Genomic DNA, 20,175 nt, shown 5'->3' on the forward strand with positions numbered 1-20,175 from the left:
TATCTGTCTGTTTATCTATCTATCTATCTATCTATCTATCTATCTATCTATCTATCTACCTATATATATATCTATCTATCTAGAACATTTCATCTAAAAGCATCAAAATCCACATTCTTTTCAAGTACACATGGAACATTCTCCAGGATGATCACATGGTAGGCCACAAAATACTCCTTGGTAAGTTTAAGAAAATTGAAATCATATCAAGCATCTTTTTTAACCACAATTCTGTGAGACTAGAAATCAAATACAAGGAAAAAACTGCAAAAAAAAAAAAACCCATACAAACATGCAGAATAAACAATGTGCTACTAAAAAATTAATGTATCACTGAAAAAATCAAAGAGGAATTTAAAAAAATTCCTGGAGACAAATGAAAATGAAAACACAACAACCCAAAGTCTATGGGATGCAGGAAAAGCAGTTCTAAAAATGAAATTTATAGTGATAAAAGCTTACTTCAGGAAACAATAAAAATCTCAGACAAGCAACCTAACATTAACCCTAAAGGAATGAGAAAAAGAAGAACAAACAAATCCCAAAGTCAGTAGAAGGAAAGAAATCATAATTATCAGAGAAGACATGAAAGAAATAGAGATGAAAGGAAAAACAATAGAAAAGATAAATTAAACTAGAGTTGGTTCTTTGTAAAGATAAACAAAATGGATAAACCTATAGACAGACTCATGAAAAAAGTAAAAAAAAGACAGAGGGCCCAAGTCAGTAAAATCAGAAATGGCAAAGAAGTTATAACCAAAACCACTGAAATACAGAAGATTATGAGAGACTACTATGAACACCTATATGTCAATAAAATGGACAACTAGAAGAAATGAACAATTTCTTAGAAATGTACAGTCTACCAAGACTAGACCATGAAGAAATAGAAAATCTGAACAAACCAATTACCAGTAATGGAGTTGAATCAATAATAAAAACTCCCCAAAACAAATGTCTGGGACCAGATGGCTTCACAGGTGAATTCCATCAAATATTTAGAGAAGAGTTAACACCTATCATTCTCAAAATATTCCAAAAAATTGCAGAGGAAGGAATGCTTCCAAACTCATTCTACAATGTCAGATTTACACTGCTACCAAAACCAGACATATACATCTCAAAAATAAAGAAATTATAGGTCAACTTCACCAATGAACATAGATGCAAAAATCCTCCTCAAGATATTAGCAAACCAAATCCAATAATACATTGAAAGGATCATACACCATGATCGAGTGTGATTTATCCTATGGATACAAAGATTTCTCAGTAACTGCAGATCAATCAGTGTGATACACCACACTAAGCAACTGAAGAATAAAAATATCTTCAGCTCCATACATGTAGAAAAAGTTTTTGACCAAATTCAACCTCCATTTATGATTAGAACTTTCCAGAAAGTGGCCATAGAAGGAACATAAATCAACATAATAAAGACCATATATGACAAACTCAATGTTAACATCATACTAAATAGTGAAAAGCTGAAAGTATTTCCTCTAAGATTGAAAGCAAGACAATGATACCCACTCTCACCACTTTTATTCAGCATAGTATTGGAAATCTTAACAACAGCAATCAGAATAAAAAAAAATTCAATTTGGAAATGAAGAATAAAATCATCACTGTTTACAAATGACAAGATGCTCTACATAGAGAATTCTAGACACCACCAGAAAAACAAACAACTTAGAATTCATCAATGAATTCAGTAAAGTTGCAGGATTCAAAATTAATAAAAAGAAATCTGTTGCATTTCTATGCACTAACAACAAACTATCAGAAAGAGACATTAACTAAACAACCCAATTTACCAATGCAAAAATAAAATAAAATACCTAGGAATAAACCCACCTGAGGAGTTAAAAAAAAAAAAAAAAACTGTGCTTGGAAAAATATGACATTGATGAAAGAATGCAACACAAACATCTGGAAAGATATAATGTGTTCATGAATTGGAAGAAATAATATTAGTTAAAATGACATACAAACCAAGGAAATCTGCAGCTTCAATGAAATCCCCATCAAAACAACTAGGGTATTTTTCACCAAACTAGAACAAATAATTTAAAAACATATATGAAAACACAGAATATCCCTGATAGCCAAAACAATCTTCAGGAGAATATCAGAGCTGGAGGAATCACACACTCTCTGACTTCAGACTATACTACAGAGCTATCGTAATCAAAACAGTATGGCACTGCCACAAAAACAGACATATAGACCAATGGAACAGAATAGAAAGCCCAGAAATAATAAACCCACACACTTTTGGTCAATTAATCTATAACAAAGGAGGGAAGAATATACAATGGAGAAAAGACATTCTTATCAATAAACGGTGTGGGGAAAACTGGATAGCTACATGTAAGAGAGTGAAATTAGAACATTTTCTCACATTATATACAAAAATAAACTCAAAATGGATTAAAGACCTAAGTGTAACACCAGAAACCATAAAACTCCTAGAAGAAAACATAGGTAGAACACTCTGACATAAATCAAGCAATATTTTTTTTAGATTTGTCTTCTAAAACGAAGGAAATAAAAGTAAAAATAAACAAATGGTACCTAATTAAACCCAAAAGCTTTTGCACAGCAAAGGAAACCATTGACAAAATGAAAAGGCAACCTACTGAATGGGGGGAAGTATTTGCTAATGATATGACAAATGAGGGGTTAATGTAAAAATTGTATAAAGAGCTCATGTAATTCAACATCAGAGACTAAACAACCAATTTAAAAACAGTCAGAAGACCTGAATAGACATTTTACCAAAGAAGTCATAAAACTGAACTACTGGCACATAAAAAGATACTCAGTATCATTAATCATCAGAGAAATACAAATTAAAGTCACAATGAGATATTTCCTCACACCTGTCAGAAAAGCTATCACCATAAAGACCACAAAGAACAAGTTTTGGAGAAGATATGGAGAAAAGGGAACACTTGTACACTGTTGGTAAGAATGTAAATTGGTGTAGCCACTGGGAAAACATTATGACAGTTTCTCAATAAACTAAAAATAAAATAGAGAGGAGGAGAAGATGGCAGAGTAGAAGGGTGCTCGCAGCTCACCCTCTCCCACAAATGCACCAAGACCCACATCCACAGACCCACTCAGCGAACCAGAGCACCTGCGGAACTCCGACAGAACATCACCCTCTTCAAAAGATAAAGACGCCAAAAATCTGGTAGGAGAAAAGGAAAAAAGAAAGAACAAAAGGCAAAGCAGAGCAGGACGGGTCCCCTGGGGAGGGAGCTGCAAAGGAGGACTGGCGCTCATTCGCTGGGTCTCCCCTCTCCAACTGAGAGGCCAGCGGGATGGAGGGGGAGCCTCCAAGGCTCGGATCTATATGGAGCAGCCCTTGACTGACAGAACTAAGTTAAATGGGCCCAGAGGGTCCCCCCCGACACCCAGCCTGAGATACAGGCTGGCAGCGGCAGGCAGGGCCAGGCTGCCCAAGCCAGGCGGAGGATGGGGGCAGCTGCACAGAGGCAGCCCTGGGGGACTACAAGGGGCTGTGCGCCTTGGCTGTGGGTGTACAGGGCAGAACAATCTGGGCCCAACATAAAACAGCAAGGTTGATGTGCTCTGGGGGAAGGGTGCATACCCTCATCTCTGAAAACCTGCAGAAAGTTTTCTGGGGAAGAGAGGGGTGGGTCAGGCACAGCCGCCATATCCTCCAGTGCTTAGCATCAAGGCGGGGGGCGAGGGCGAAACCTGAATCCACACTGAAGGGTTTAGCAGCCTCAAAGGCCAGACTGAGACTTACCTACAGCCTGAGGCAGATAGGATCCTTCCATCCTGGTCCCTCAGAGAACTTGCTCCACAAAGACAAACAAGGAGGTGAGCTTTGGCCCGGAGCAGGGACAAGGCTGTCCCTCGGTCTTCCCCGAGACCACCTGCGGAGACCCGACCAGGGCGGAGCATGCAGGCGCACAGAGCAGTGGAGCTACCAGCGGCTCAGGAAGAGGGAGAGGGAGGGCGGCCCCCCGCTTTTCGGGCAGGCACACAGCCCCTGACCGGGGTGCTGGGAGGGGGTGCTACCCGCCCTCCTACCTGGCCAGTCTGCAACATCTGACTGCGGCATCGGGAGGGGCAGTGACCCGCCCGCCCACAGCAGAGGAGAGCTGCACCTGACCCAGTATTGGGAAGAGGCGTGATCTGCTTGCCTACAGGTACTGACAGCAGCACAGAAGAGGGTGCCAATGGAGGGCATCTGAAAACAGCAAGATGAGCTTCCAAAACAGGATGAAGAAAGAAAGACTTGACATTAAAAGCACACAGACTCCAGGAGAACACCAAAAACTCCCCCCCTTTTTTTTAAATCTGTTTTTACCTGTTCTATTTTCTACTACCCTCTTAATTTTTACTTCTTAATTCATTTATATTTCTCTTGGGTTTTGATGTCCTGTTATTGATTACACACAGTTTTCAAATACATCTACTCATCTTCCCCCCCTTTTTTCTTCTTAAAGGTTTTAAAAGGACGTCTCAACCCGATTAATACTCTGATTCAACTCGCTCTTCTATTATTCATTATACACTGTTTTCAAACCTTCTTTCTCCCTTCTTTTAAAATTCTTTCTCTCTCTCTCTTATTTTTTCTTTTTTTTCAAAATCTTATTCCTACATAGGCATTAGATAAACTCCTTAAGGACCAAAATAGACAACTGATACTCCATAAACCACAGAGCCAGAGAGGTATGAGCAAGATGAAGAAGCAGAGATACCATTCCTAATTAAAAGAACAAGATAAATCCCCTGAAAGAAACATCAATGAAATAGATGTCAATAGCCTATTAGATCAAGATTTCAAAAAAGGAGTGATCAAAGTGCTGAAGGAATTAAAAGAGATAGTGTTTAGATATACAAAATATGTCAAAAGAGAAATTGAAGTTATAAAGAAGAGCCAAGTAGAATGGGTAAACTCACTGGCAGAGATGAGGAATGATCTAATAGCTGTGCAAAGCCGACTAGATAATGCAAAGGAACGAATTAGTGATCTAGAAGACAGGACAATAGAAAGCACCCATTCAGAAGAACTACAAGATAAGCAAATAAAAAATAATGAAAATAGCATAAGGGACCTATGGAATAATATAAAGCATCCCAAACTTCACATAATAGGAGTCCCAGAAGGGGAAGAAAGATCAAAGGGGATTGAAAAGGTTTTTGAAGAAATCATGACTGAAAACTTCCCAAACTTAAAGAAGGAAGCAGATAACCAAGTATAGGAAGCTCAGAGGGTCCCAAACAGGAAGAACCCAAATAGACCCACACCAAGACATATCATAATCAAGATGGCCACAGTTAAGGATAAAGAAATGATTCTAAAGGCAGCAAGAGAAAAGCAAAGAGTAAGTTACAAGGGAACCCCCATAAGGATCTGAGCTGATTTCTCTACACAAACAAACTCTATAGGCCAGAAGGGAGTGGCAAGATACATTCAAAGTTCTGAATGAAAAAAATATGCAGCCTAAGATCCTTTATCCAGCAAGGCTATCCTTTAGGATAGAAGGAGAAATAAAGAGTTTCACAGACAGAAAAAAAGCTGCAGGAGTTTAGCAACACTAAATGCATGCTAAAAGAAATATTGAAAGGTCTATTCTAAATAGAAAGGTAGCAGGATGCTACAGAAATGAGAACCTAACAACTGGAAAGGTGATAACTCATGAATTACAAATAAAGTAAACACGAAATTATAAAAGAAGACATACAAATCACTGAGAGTGTGAGAGGGAGGAGGGAATTATAGAATATATAGTATTCTTTCTTTTTTAAATTTTTTTAACAGTAGGATGGGTTTGAGACCATGTTACTATCAGTTTAATAAAAACAGTTATAGTAATGGGCTAATAGATTTACAAAAAAGGGTAACCACAAGCGAAAAACTTACAAGGGAGTCACAAAAACTAAAAAAATCCATGATAATACAAAGGAAAATTACCAAACCACAAAAGGGAGAAGAAAGGAACAAAGAGGATATACAAATTCAACTGCAAAGATAAGTTCAAAATGGCAACAAACACACATCTATCATTAATTACTGTAAATGTTAATGGTCTAAATGCTCCAGTCAAAAGACATAGAGTGGCAGACTGGATAATAAAATAAGAACCTTTAATATGCTGCATACAAGAGACCCACTTTAGGGAGAAGGACACATATAGACTGAGAGTGAAAGGATGGAAAAGGATATTCCATGCAAATGGAAAAGCCAAAAAAGCAGGTGTTGCAGTACTGATTTCAGACAAAATAGACTTTAAAACAAAGGCCATAAGGAAATATAAAGAAGGACATTTTATAATGATTAAAGGAGTGATACAAGATGAGGATATTACACTCGTTAATATATATGCACCCAATATAGGAGCACCTAAGTACATACAAGAATTACTAACAGAGATAAAGGGGGATATTGATGGGAATACAATCATAATTGGAGATTTTAACACTGCATTAACATCACTAGACAGATTTTCCAGACAGAAAATAAACAAGGCAACAGAGAAATTAAATACTACAATAGAAAAACAAGATTTGGTGGATAATTTCAGAGCATTACACCAGCCAAAAATTGGATATACATTCTTTTCAAGTGCACATGGAACATTTTCCAGGATCGATCATGTACTTGGGCACAAAGGAAACCTCAACAATTTTAAGAAGATAAAAATTATCTCAAGCATCTTTACTGACCACAATGCCATGAAACTGGAAGTCAACAACAGAGAAACAAAGGAGAAAAAAAGGAAAGCATGGAGACTAAACAATATATTATTGAAAAAAAATGGGTCAAAGAGGAAATCAAAGCTGAAATTAAAAAATACCTTGAGACAAATGATAATGAAAGCACAACCACTCAAAACCTATGGGACACAGCAAAGGCAGGGCTAAGAGGGAAGTTTATACTGATACAGGCCTTCCTCAAAAACGAAGAACAATCTCAAATAAACAAGTTAACCCACCACCTGAATGAATTAGAAAAAGAAGAACAAAAAGCCCGAAAAAGCAGCAGAAGGAAGGAAATAATAAAGATCAGAGAGGAATTAAATACAATAGAGATTAACAAGACCATAGAAAAAATCAACCAAACCAAAAGCTGGTTTTTTGAAAAAGTAAATAAAATCGACAAACCTCTGGCCAAACTCACAAAGAAGAAAAAAGAGAGAGCACAAATTAGCAAAATAAAAAAGGAAAATGGAGAAATCACAACAAACAAAATAGAAATACAGAAAATCATATGAGAATATTATGAAAAACTACATGGAACCAAACTGGACAACCTAGAGGAGATGGACAAGTTTCTGGAAACATACTGTCCACCAAAACTGAATCAAGAAGAATCTGAACACTTGAACAATCCAATCACTTGAAAGGAAATAGAAATAGCAATTAAAAACTTCCCTACAAATAAAAGTCCAGGACTGGACGGCTTCACCGGGGAATTCTAGCAAACATACAAAGAAGAACTCATACCAGTCCTTCTCAAACTCTTCCAGACAATTGAAAAGGAGGGAATACTCCCAAACTCATTTTACGAAGCCACCATCACCCTGATACCAAAACCAGGCAAAGACACTACAAAAAAAGAGAATTATAGGCCAATATCACTGATGAACATTGAGGCCAAAATCCTCACCTAAATTTTAGCAAATAGAATCCAACAACACATAAAAAAGATTATACATCATGACCAACTGGGGTTCATCCCAGGGACACAAGGCTGGTTCAACATACGCAAGTCAATCAATGTAATACATCACATCAACAAGAGAAAGGACAATAAACACATGATCATCTCAATCGATGCATAAAAAGCATTTGATAAAATGCAACACCCATTTATGATAAAAAATCTCGCCAAAGTGGGTATAGAGGGAACATATCTCAACATAATAAAAGCTATATATGACAAACCTACAGCCACCATAGTACTCAACGGTGAAAAACTCAAAAACTTCCCACTAAAATCTGGGACAAGACAAGACTGCCCACTATCACCACTCCTATTCAACAAAGTACTGGAAGTCCTAGCCACAGCAATCAGGCAAGAGAAAGAAAAAAAAAGGATGCAAATTGGAAAAGAAGTGGTAAAAGTGTCACTATATGCTGATGACATGTTACTATATATAGAAAACCCTAAAAGGTCCACACAAAAGCTACTAGAGCTGATTGAAGAATTCAGCAAGGTAGCAGGTTACAAAATTAACTTTCAAAAATCAGTTGCATTTCTTTACACTAATGATGAATCAACAGAAAAAGAATTTTAAAAAAATCCCCTTTAAAATATCACCCAATGTAATAAAATATCTGGGAATAAATCTAACCAAGGAGGTGAAAGAATTATACACAGAAAACTGTAAACATTGATGAAGCAAATTAAAGACTTTAAAAAATGGAAAGATATCCCATGCTCTTGGACTGGAAGAATCAATATTGTTAAAATGGTCACACTGCAATAGGCAATCTACAGATTTAATGCAATACCTATCAAATTCCCCAGGACATATTTCACAGAACTAGAACAAATCATAATAAAATTTATATAAAACCATCAAAGACCTAGAATTGCCAAAGCATTACTGAAGAGAAAGAAAGAGGCTGGAGGAATAACTCTCACAGACTTCAGACAATACTATAGAGCTACAGTCTTCAAGACAGCATGGTATTGGTACCAAAACAGACATATAGACCAATGGAACAGAATAGAGAGCCCAGAAATGAACCCACAAACTTTTGGTCAACTCATCTTCGACAAAGGAGGCAAGAATATACAATGGAATAAAGACAGTCTCTTCAGCAAATGGTGTTGGGATAACTGGACAGCAGCATGTAAAACAATGAAGCTAGAACACTCCCTTACACCATATACAAAAATCAACTCAAAATGGATCAAAGACTTAAACATAAGACAAGATACAATAAACCTCCTAGAGGAAAACATAAGCAAAACATTATCTGACATACAATTCAAAAATTTTCTCCTTGAAGAAATAAAAGCAAGAATAAACAAATGGGACCTAGTGAAACTTACAAGCTTCTGCACAGCAAAGGAAAGCAGAAGTAAAACAAGAAGTCAACCTACGGAATGGGAGAAAATTTTTGCAAATGAAACTGACAAAGGCTTGATCTCCAGAATATATAAGCAGCTCATACGACTCAATAAGAAAAAATAAACAACCCAATCCAAAAATGGGCAGAAGACCTAAACAAGCAATTCTCCAAGGAAGACATACAAATGATCAAAAGGCACATGAAAAAATGCTCAATATCACTAATTATCAGAGAAATGCAAATCAAAGCTTCAATGAGGTATCACCTCACACCAGTCAGAATGGCCGCCATTCAAAAATCCACAACTGACAAATGCTGGAGCGGCTGTGGAGAAAGGGGTACCCTCCTACACTGCTGTTGGAAATGCAGTTTGGTGCAGCCACTATGGAAAATATTGTGGAGATTCCTCAAAAGTGTAGGAATAGACTTACCATATGACCCAGGATTCCCATTCCTGGGCTTGTATCCAGAAGGAACCCTACTTCAGGATGACACCTGCACCCCAATGTTCATAGCAGCAATATTTACAATAGCCTAAACATGGAAACAGCCTAAATCCATCAACAGATGACTGCATAAAGAAGAAGTGGTATATTTATACAATGGAATACTACTCAGCCATAAAAACCGACAACATAATGCCATTTTCAACAACATGGATGCTCCTGGAGAATGTCATTCTAAGTGAAGTAAGCCAGAAAGAGAAAGAAAAATACCATATGAGATCGCTCATATGTGGAATCTAAAAAACAAAAACAAAAACAAACTAACAAACAAAGAAAAACAATGCGTAAATTCAGGACAGAAATAGACTCATAGACAGAGAATACAGACTTGTGGTTCCCAGGGGGATGGAGGGTGGGAAGGGATAGACTGGGATTTCAAAATTATAGAATAGATAAACAAGATTACACTGTATAGCACAGGGAAATATACACAAAATATTATGATAACTCACAGAGAAAAAATGTGACACTGAGTGTGTATATGTCCATGAATGACTGAAAAATTGTGCTGAACACTGGAATTTGACACATTGTAGAATGATTATAAATCAATAAAAAATTTTTGAAAAATAGAAAAGTAAAAAAAAAATAAAATAAATAAAAATAAATCTACCATATGACCCAGCAATTCCTCTCCTGGGCATAAATCCCCCCCAAAAAAAAACCAAAAACTGATTTTTTAGATCTTTTATCCATTTTGAGTTTATTTTTGTATATAGTGTGAGAAAATGTTCTAATTTCATTCTTTTATATGTAGCTATCCAGTTTTTCTCATGCCATTTATTGATGAGAATATCTTTTCTCAATTGTATATTCTTCTTTCCTTTGTTTATAGTAGCATTATTTACAGTTCCCAAGATATGGAAGCAATTAACATGTTCATAAACAGATGAATGCGATAAAGGAGATATGGTATGTATATACACTGGAATACAACTCAGCCATAAAAAAATACAATTTTGTCATTACCAACAGCATGGTTGGACTTAGAGGTTATTATGCTAAGTGAAATGTAAGACAGAGGAAGACAAATACTCTATGATATCACTTATATGTGGAATCTAAAATATACCAAAAACTAATGAATATAACAAAAAAGGAAACAGACTTAGGGATATAGAGAATAAACTAGTGGTTACCAGTGGGGAAAGGGAAGGAGAGAGATGCAAGACAGAGGTAGTGCATTAAGATCTGCAAACTATCTTGTATAAAACAAATAAGCTACAAAGATATAATGTACAACACAGGGAAGATAGACAATATTTCATAATGACCATAAATGAAGTATAACATTTATAAATTCTGAATCACTTTTTTACACCTGAAATTTGTATAATATTGTACATCAACTATATCTCAAAAAATACTTAAAAAGCCAAGCAGTAATATTAGAGTTGAAGACATAATTAAACTGAAGAATTCAATAGACCACTTCAAAAGTAGACCCAACCAAATAGAAGAAATAATAAGTACCTTGAGTACAAGTTGTTTGAGATAATCCAGTTGAAGGGCAAAAATTAAAAAAAATACAAATAAGAGGGAAAAATGTCTACATGAATTATGGGACACCTTTAAAAGAAACAATCTACACATTATTGTCATCCCAGATGGAGCATAGGGGGGAAAAAGGGTAGATACATTAATTATAAAAATTTTGGCTAAGAAATTCACAAATCTGAGGGGAGATTTGGATATCCAAGTATGTGAAGCCCCTATACCTCTCCCACAAATTTTGACACCCCAAATCTCCAAAGCACATTATAGTAAAATTGTATAAAAACCATAAAGAAAGAATTTTAAAAGTAGCAAGAGAAAACACAATTACATAGAAGGAGATCCTCTTAAGCTGATCATTGCATTTTTTTTAAGCAGAAACTTGGAGATCAGGAGAGAGTGGAATGACAAATTACAAGTGACAAAATAATAAAATGACCAACTAAGAATATCCAGCAAAGTTTCTCTTCAAAAGTGAAACAAAAATAAAGACTTTCTTGAGCAAAAGCTGTTGGAGTTCATCACAACTAGGCTTTACTTTAAAGAAATGTTAAAGGGAGTTTTCAAGTTGGAAGAAAGGACACCAATGACAATAAAATATATGACAGGACAAACTAGCTGAAATGTAAGAACATTTACAATTTTGTAATACTATATTGTGGTATATAAATTACTTTTCAGAATAATATAAAAGTTCAATGAAAATAGTCTTAAAATAACTATAGCTACAATAATATGTTGATTACACCATATGTAAAAGATTTGAACTGTGATATCAATAACATAAAATGTGAAGGGAAAAGTATTTTAAGTGTAAAGATTTGTATGCATTAGAAGTTAAGTTGTTATCAGCAAAAAAAGTGTTATATCTATAACATATATTATATAAGCCTAATGATAACCCCAAATAATAAAAAAAAAACCTTAAGTAGACTCACAAAACATTGAAAAAAGAAGAAATCAATGTATACCACTTTAAAAAGTTATCAGATCACAAAGGAAGTTATCCAGAGAGGAAGAAACAAGGTTAAATCCCTTACAAAACAGAAAACAATGAACAGAATAACAAGGGTAAATCATTACCTATCAATAATTACATCAAGTATAAGTGGATTAAAGTCTTTAAGAGATTTTTCTACTCAAACTGTGACAAGAAAAACATTATGTTTTCGCAGAACTAGAATAAAAATTTTAATTTGTATGGAAAGATAAAAGACCCTGAATAGCCCAAACAATCTTGAGAAAGAAGAACAAAACTGGAGGAATCACACTCCTTTACTTCAGACTATACTACAAAGATATAGTAATTGAAACAGTGTGGTACTAGCACAAAATATATACATAGATATATGGAATAAGATAGAAAGCCCAGAAATAAACCCATACACTTATGGTCAATTAATCTTTGACAAAGGAGGCAAGAATATACAATGGGGAAAAGGCAGTCTCTTCAATAAGTATGCTGAGAAAACTGGACAGTAACATATAAAAGAATGAAACTAGAATATTCTCTAACATTATATACAAAAATAAAATCAAAATGGATTAAAGACTTAAATGTAAGACTTGATACTATGAAACTCCTAGAGGAAAACATAGGCAGAACATTCTGCCATAAACTGCAGCAATCTGTTTTTCTTTTCTTTGGGGGATAATTAGGTTTATTCATTTATTTTAATGGGAGTACTGGGGATTGAACCCATGACCTGGTGTGTTCTACCACTGAGCTATACCACCTCCCTGCAGCAAATTTTTTTGGATCCACCTTATGGTGTAATTGAAACAAAAGGAAAAATAAACAAATAGGACCTAATTAAACTTAAAAGTTTTGCACAGCAAAGGAAACCATAAACAAAACAAAAAACAATCTATGGTATGGGTGAAAATGATGTCATAAGATGTTCCTCTTTTTCATCTCTAATTACTTTAACAAACAGTTAGACATTCATCCATAAATAAAAGTGCCTTTGTGGGTGTTGTGGGATCTAGTACCATATGCCAAGGGACTCAGTAGGGGTCTCATCTACCTGTGTATCTGTTAATAGGCAGAAAGATCTTGGTATAGGCTGTGGTAACAGCAGATGTGATAAATCTGCAGAGACTCATCTTAGTTGGGAAAAAATCTAGAGAGTTATGATCTAGGTAGATATTCACAAACAGGAGAGAATTCCCAGAAGTTTAGACTTCTTGAGGGGAGATTCCAGCACACCACTGGATTCCCCCACCAAATATGAGTTTAGTCATAGTGGAGGGGTCAGTAAGAGAAATTATTTCAACACTGTTCTCCAACTCCCAAGGAAACATTTCATAGGACTGATCTAGCTGGCCATAGGAACCTCTCCTGTGAGGAAAAAGGAGATTGGTGAGTGAATGCCTTACTACCTCAGCTGTGTGGGATGTGGCTGAAAAAATCCTGCCTCTCTTCTTCAGGACCTAGAGTACTGAACTGGGACATCTGTGACTGGAATGAGGAGGAGAAATTGAGAAAGAGGTGGATAAGAATTTTAAAGGGAATTAAGGGATTGTACTCAACAGTAAGTCTACCCACATGCCTAGGGGAATACAATAAACAAGGATCTACTTACCAGGTCTGTGAGTAACTTTCATGCCTTGAGTGCCAAGCCCACATCTCTTCCCACATTGTGGCAGCTTCCTTGTGCATGTTTCTGTGTGCAGCAGCATGAGAGAATTCCAGTAGAGAGGAATTGTGTTCAGAAAAGAAGCCATAGTCTATGAGCAGGGGAGAAAAATGCAAAATTGAGTTATAATGTCACATTTTAGAAAACAAAAAAGAGGTTTTCCATAGAAAATCTGGTGAATTGTAAGAAACAGAGAGGACATAAAACTTAAGAATTCTGCCAGAAAAGGGAGCAAGAAGAGCGGAGTGGATGTACCCATACAAAGACAGAGAAAATCTCCCAGATAATAACATCACCTTTGAACAGAGTACCCCATCTGAAGGCAACAAAGATTTAAGGAAGTGTCTGCTACTTCAAATATGAAAGCAGCAATACAAAACCACAGGGAACATGAGAAATCAGGGAACACCTGCCATCACAAAAAGAAAATAGTCATTCTCCAATAACTGAGCTCCAAGGCATGGGATTTTTTGATCTAGCTAATATTTAACTCAAGATAGCTGTTTTGAAGAGACTCAACAAGCTACAAGATAACTCAGAAAGGCAATTCAACAAAACCTCAAAAACTGTTTATAATCAAAATGAGATTTTTACTAATGAGAGAGAAATAAAATAGAAACAAGAGACTGAAATAAAAAAGAAGGAAACAAAATCTGGAGCTAAAGAACTCAATGAACAAAATGAAAAATGCAGTAGAGAGCATCTGCAGTTAAGTAAGGCAAATCTAAGATAAAATAAGTGAGTCAGAGGATAGAAATTATGAAATAACTCAGTGCAAAGCAAAGAGAAAATTATGAAGAGATTGAAGAAAGCCTATATGAGCTATAGTATTCCATCAAAAGAATAAATATTAGAATAACTGGAATATCAAAAGAAGAAGGGAGCAAAAAATCTACTTAAAAAAACAGAATTTCTTAAATCTGTGGAAAGAATGTTATATCCAAGTTTACAAATCTAATAGGTCAATCTATTTATTATATCAATGGGGATAGCCTTTCTCTAAGACACATTATACTAGCATGGAGGTAATTAAGTCATGAGGTTGAAGCCCTCATGAGTAGTATTAGTACACTTATAAAAGGGACCCCAGGAGTTTGTCTCATCCCCTTCAGCTTTGCAAGGGCACAGTAAGAACTTGGTAATCCTTAACTAGGAAGTGAAATCTCACAAGACACCAAATCTACAAGCAACTTACTCTTAGACTTTCAGTGTTCATGAGTGTGATAAAACAAATTTCTGTTATTAATGAACCATCCAATCAATGGTACTTTGCTATTGAAGCCTGGGCTGAAAAAGAAAATATATATTCCTTTCAGATTACAATAGAATGAAACTAGAAATTGACAACAGAAGGCAATCTGAAAAAAAAAAGTACATGTGAAAATTAAAGAAGACACTCAACGGTTCAAGGGAGAACTCACAAGTTTAATTAGAAAATATTAAAAAAAACACAAAATAACAAAACTTATACAGCAAAAAAGAAAAGTAGTGTTAAAAGGGAAATGTATAGCTGCAAATTCTTATACTACGAAAAAAGAAATATCTCATATAAAAAACCTAGTGTTCCAACCTAGGGAACCAAAAGAGAAGAGACTCTACTAACAGCTAGCAAAAGAAGGAAACTAATAAAGATTGTAACAGAGGTCAACTAAATAGAGAATAGAGAAACAACTGAGAAAATTAAGAAAATCACAAGTTGGTTCTTCAAAAAGGTCAACAAAATTGGAAAAATCTTATCTAGACTGAGTAGGGGAAGAAAAGAAGACTCCAATAAATAAAATCAAAAATAAAAATTGGAGACAGAGGCCAATATGGTGGAGTAGAAAGAAGCTCATAGCTCACACTCTCCCACAAATACAACACACTCACATCCACGGACCCACTCAGCCAACTAGAGCACCTGTGGAACAACGACAGAACATTGCCTTCTTCAAAACACAAAGATGCAAAAAATCTGGTAGGAGAAAAGGAAAAAAGAAAGAAGAAAAGACAAAACAGAGTGGGACTGGCCTGTGGGAAGGGAGCAGCAAAGGAAGACTAGCGCTCTTTTGCTGGGTCTACCCCTCTCCAACGGAGAGGCCAGCGGGATGTAGGGGGAGCCTCTGAGGCTCGGATCTCTATGAAACACCCCTTGACTGACAGAATTAAGTTAAATGGGCACAGAGGGTCCTTGTGACACTCAGCTGAGAGGCTGCCTGAACTGGGCAGACTGGGGCAGCTGCACTGAGGCAGCCCCAGGGGACTACAGGGTGCTGCGCACAGTGGATGACTAGATACACAGGGCAGAACAAACTGAGCACTCCATAAAACAACATGGCTGATGTGCCCTCGGGGTAAGGGTGCCATACTCCCATCTCTGAAAACCTGCAGAAGGTTTTTGGGCAAATAAAGGCAGGGCTTAGGCCCAGGAGCCATATACTCTGGCACATATCACCCAGGCGGGGACAGGGTCAAAACCTGAATCCGTACATAAAGGCTTAGCAGCCTCAAAGGCCAGACAGAGACTTATTTACAGCCTGAGGAAGATAGGATCCTTCTGCCCTTGTCCCTCAGAAAACTCACGCTGCCAAGACAAACAAGGAGATGGTTTTGGCCCAGAGCAGGGGCAGGGCTGTTCTGCAGTCTTCCCTGAGCCCCCCCTACAGAGCGCTGAACCGAGGCGGAGTGGGCAGTGGCACAGAGCAGCAGAGCGACCAGTGCTGGGAGAGGGCAGGAGGCCACCTGCCTTCTGGCAGGAATGCAGCGTCTGACCGCAGTGCTAGGAGGGGGTTGCGATCCGCCCCACCTATGGGACAGTCGGCAGCATCTCACTGCGACATCAGGAGGGGGAGTGACCTGCCAACCCACAGCGAAGAAGAGCAGCACCTGACCCAGTGTTGGAAAGGGGCGTGATCTGCTTGCCAGCAGGCACTGGGAACAGCACAGATGAGGGCGCCAATGGAGGGCCTCTGGAAACAGCAAGCTGAGTTCATCAAACAGGGGGAAGATAGAAAGACTTCTCATTAAGAGTTCGCAGTCTCCAGGAGAACACACCACCACTCTTTTTTTAAAATCTGTTTTTACATGTACTATTTTCTATTACCTTTTTAATGTTTACTTTTTAAACAATTATATACGTTTCCACTTTTAATCCCTTTTAAATTTTTCTTTTAAAATATTTTTATTATTATTATTTTAACAAATCCAACTCAGTTCATTTTTATTTGTACTGGTTTTGATCTCCTATTATTGATTATACACAGATTTCAAATATTTTTCCCTCTTTTCTCCTTTTTTAAAGGTTTTTAAAAGACGTCTCAACCCGATTGCTATTCTGCTTCAAATCGCTCTTCTATTATTCATTAGACACTGTTTTCAAACGTGTTTTTCCCCATTCTTTTAAATTTTTCTCTTTATTTTATCTTTTTTATCTCTTCTAATTTCTATTACCTATTTATTTTCTACTTTCTAAACAATTGTATATGCTTCTAGTTTTAATCCTTTTAAATTTTCCTTTTAAAATATTTTCAATATTATTATTTAAAAAAACCCACCTGATTTAATTTTGATCTATTTTGGTTTGATCTCCTGTTATTGATTATACACAGGCTTCAAATATTGTTTTTTGATCTTTTTTCCTTTTTTTAAGGGTTTTTAAAAAGACATCTCAACTCTATTGCCTGTCTGACTCAAATTGCTCTTCTATTATTGATTATACATTGTTTTCAAAACTTTTTTTCTCCCTTCTTTTAAAATTCTTTCTCTCTCTTTTTTAAAGACTTATTTTTCACATAGACATTAGATAAATAAATAAATGAACTACTTAAGGACCATAATAGATAACTGATACTTCAAAAGCCACAGTACCAGAGAGAGATGAGCAAGATGAATAAGCAGAGCAACCACTCCAAATAAAAAGAGCAAGATAAATCACCAGAAAGAACGATCAAAGAAATAGACATTGATGTCCTAATAGATAAAGATTTCAAAAAGAAATGATTAAAGTACTGAAGGAAATAAAAGAGATAGTGTTTAGAGATATAAAATATGTCAAAAATGAAATGGAAGCTATAAAGAAGAACCAAGTAGAATTGGTAAACTCATTTGCTGAGATAAGAACTGATCTAAAGGCTGTACAAAGCAGGCTAGATAATTCAGAGGAACGAATAAGTGACCTAGAATACAGGACAAGAGAAAGCAACCAATCAGAACAACTAAGAGAAAAACAAATAAAAACCAATGAGAAGAACATAAGGGACGTATGTGATAATATAAAATGTGCCTATCTATGCATAATAGGGGTCCCAGAAGCGGAATAAAGAACAAAGGGGATTGAAAAGTTGTTTGAAGACATCATGACTGAAAATTTTCCAAACGTAAAGAAGGAATCAGATATCGAAGACAGGAAGCTCAGAGGGTCCCAAACAGGAAGAACCCAAACAGACCCACACCCAAATAGACCCACAACAAGACATATCAAAATCAAGATGGCCAGAGTCAAAGATAAAGAAATAATTCTAAAGGCAGCAAGAGAAAAGCAAAGAGTGAGTTACAAAGGAACCCCCATAAGGCTCTCAGCTGATTTCTCTACACAAACACTACAGGCTAGAAGGGAGTGGCAAGACATATTCAAAGTCCTGAATGAAAAAAAAGATGCAGCCTAGGATACTTAATACAGCAAGGCTATCCTTTAGAATAGAAGGAGAGATAAAGAATTTCATAGACAAGCAAAAACTAAAAGAGTTTAGCAACAAGAAACCCATGCTAAAAGAAATACTGACAGCTCTGGTCTAAATACAAAAGAAGCAGGATGCCACAGGAAGGAGAAACTCATAACTGGAAAGGTGATAACTTCCATGAATTGCAAAAGAATAAATACGAAATTGTAAATGAAGACTATGAGGTCATTAAGAGTGGGAGAGGGAAGGAAGGAAATATAGAGTTCTTTCTTTTCTTTCTTTTTTTAATTTTTTTGCTATCAGTAGGATGGGTTTGAGATTATATTACTATCTCTTTAGTACAAGCAGTTACAGTAATGGGTTAATAGACTTACAAAAAGGGGTAAACACAAGCCAAAAACTTACAAGGGAGTCACAAAAACTAAATAAAATCAATGATAATACAAAAGAAATTACCAAATCACAAAAGGAATAAGAAAGGAACAAAGAGGATATACCAATTCAACTGCGAAGATAAGTTCAAAATGACAACAAACACACATCTATTATTAATTACAGTACATGTTAATGGACTAAATGTTACAATCAAAAGACATAGAGTGGCAGACTGGATAATAAAGCAAGAACCTTCAATATGCTGCATACAAGAGACCCACTTTAGGGAGAAGGACACATATAGATTGAGAGTGAAAGGATGGAAAAGGATATACCATGCAAATGGGAAAGCCAAAAAAGCTGGTGCAGCAGTACTGATTCCAGACAAAATAGATTTTAAAACAAAGGCCATAAAGAAAGATAAAGAAGGACATTTTATAATGATTAAAGGAGTAATACAAGATGAAGGTATTGCACTCTTTAATATATATGCATCTAATATAGGAACACCTAAGTACATAAAACAATTACTAACAGAAATAAAGGGGGATATTAATGGGAATACAATCATTGTCAGAGATTATAACACCACATCACTAGACAGATCTTCCAGACAGAAAATAAACAAGGCAACAGAGAAATTAAATGACACAATAGAAAAATTACATTTGGTGGATAATTTCAGAGCATTATACCCCCCAAAAATAGGACATATATTCTTTTGAAGTGCACATTGAACACTTTCTGGGATTGATCATGTACTTGGGCACAAAAGAAGCCTCAACAATGATAATAAGATAGAAATTATCTCAAGCATCTTTACTGACCACAATGCCATGAATCTAGAAATAAACTACAGAGAAACAAAAGAGAAAAAAAAAAAGGAATCATGCAGATTAAACAACATGGTATTAAACAACCAATGGGTCAATAATAAAATCAAAGTTAAAATTAAAAAATACAATGAGACTAATGAATATGAAAACACAACCACACAAAATTTATGGGACACAGCAAAGGCAGTGTTAAAAGGTAATTTTATAGTGATACAGGCCATCCTCAAAAAGAAAAACAATCTCAAATAAACAATCTAACCCACCAGCTAAAAGAATTAGAAAAAGAAGTGCAAAAAACTCCAAAAGGCAGGAGAAGGAAGGAAATAATAAAGATCAGGGAGGAAATAAATAAAATAGAGTTAAAAATATACAAAAATCAGTGAACCCAAAAGCTGGTTATTTGAAAAAGTAAGTAAAATCGACAAATCTCTGACCAAACTCACAAAGAAGAAAAAAGAGACAGCACAAATAAGCAAAATAAGAAAGGAAAATTGAGAAATTACAACAAATAACATAGAAATACATAATATCATATGAGAATATTTTGAAAAACTACATGAAAGCAAAATGGATAACCTAGAGGAGATGGGCAAAT

This window comes from Camelus dromedarius, chromosome X, assembly GCF_036321535.1.
Source record: "Camelus dromedarius isolate mCamDro1 chromosome X, mCamDro1.pat, whole genome shotgun sequence".
Classification (NCBI taxonomy): Eukaryota; Metazoa; Chordata; class Mammalia; order Artiodactyla; family Camelidae; genus Camelus; species Camelus dromedarius.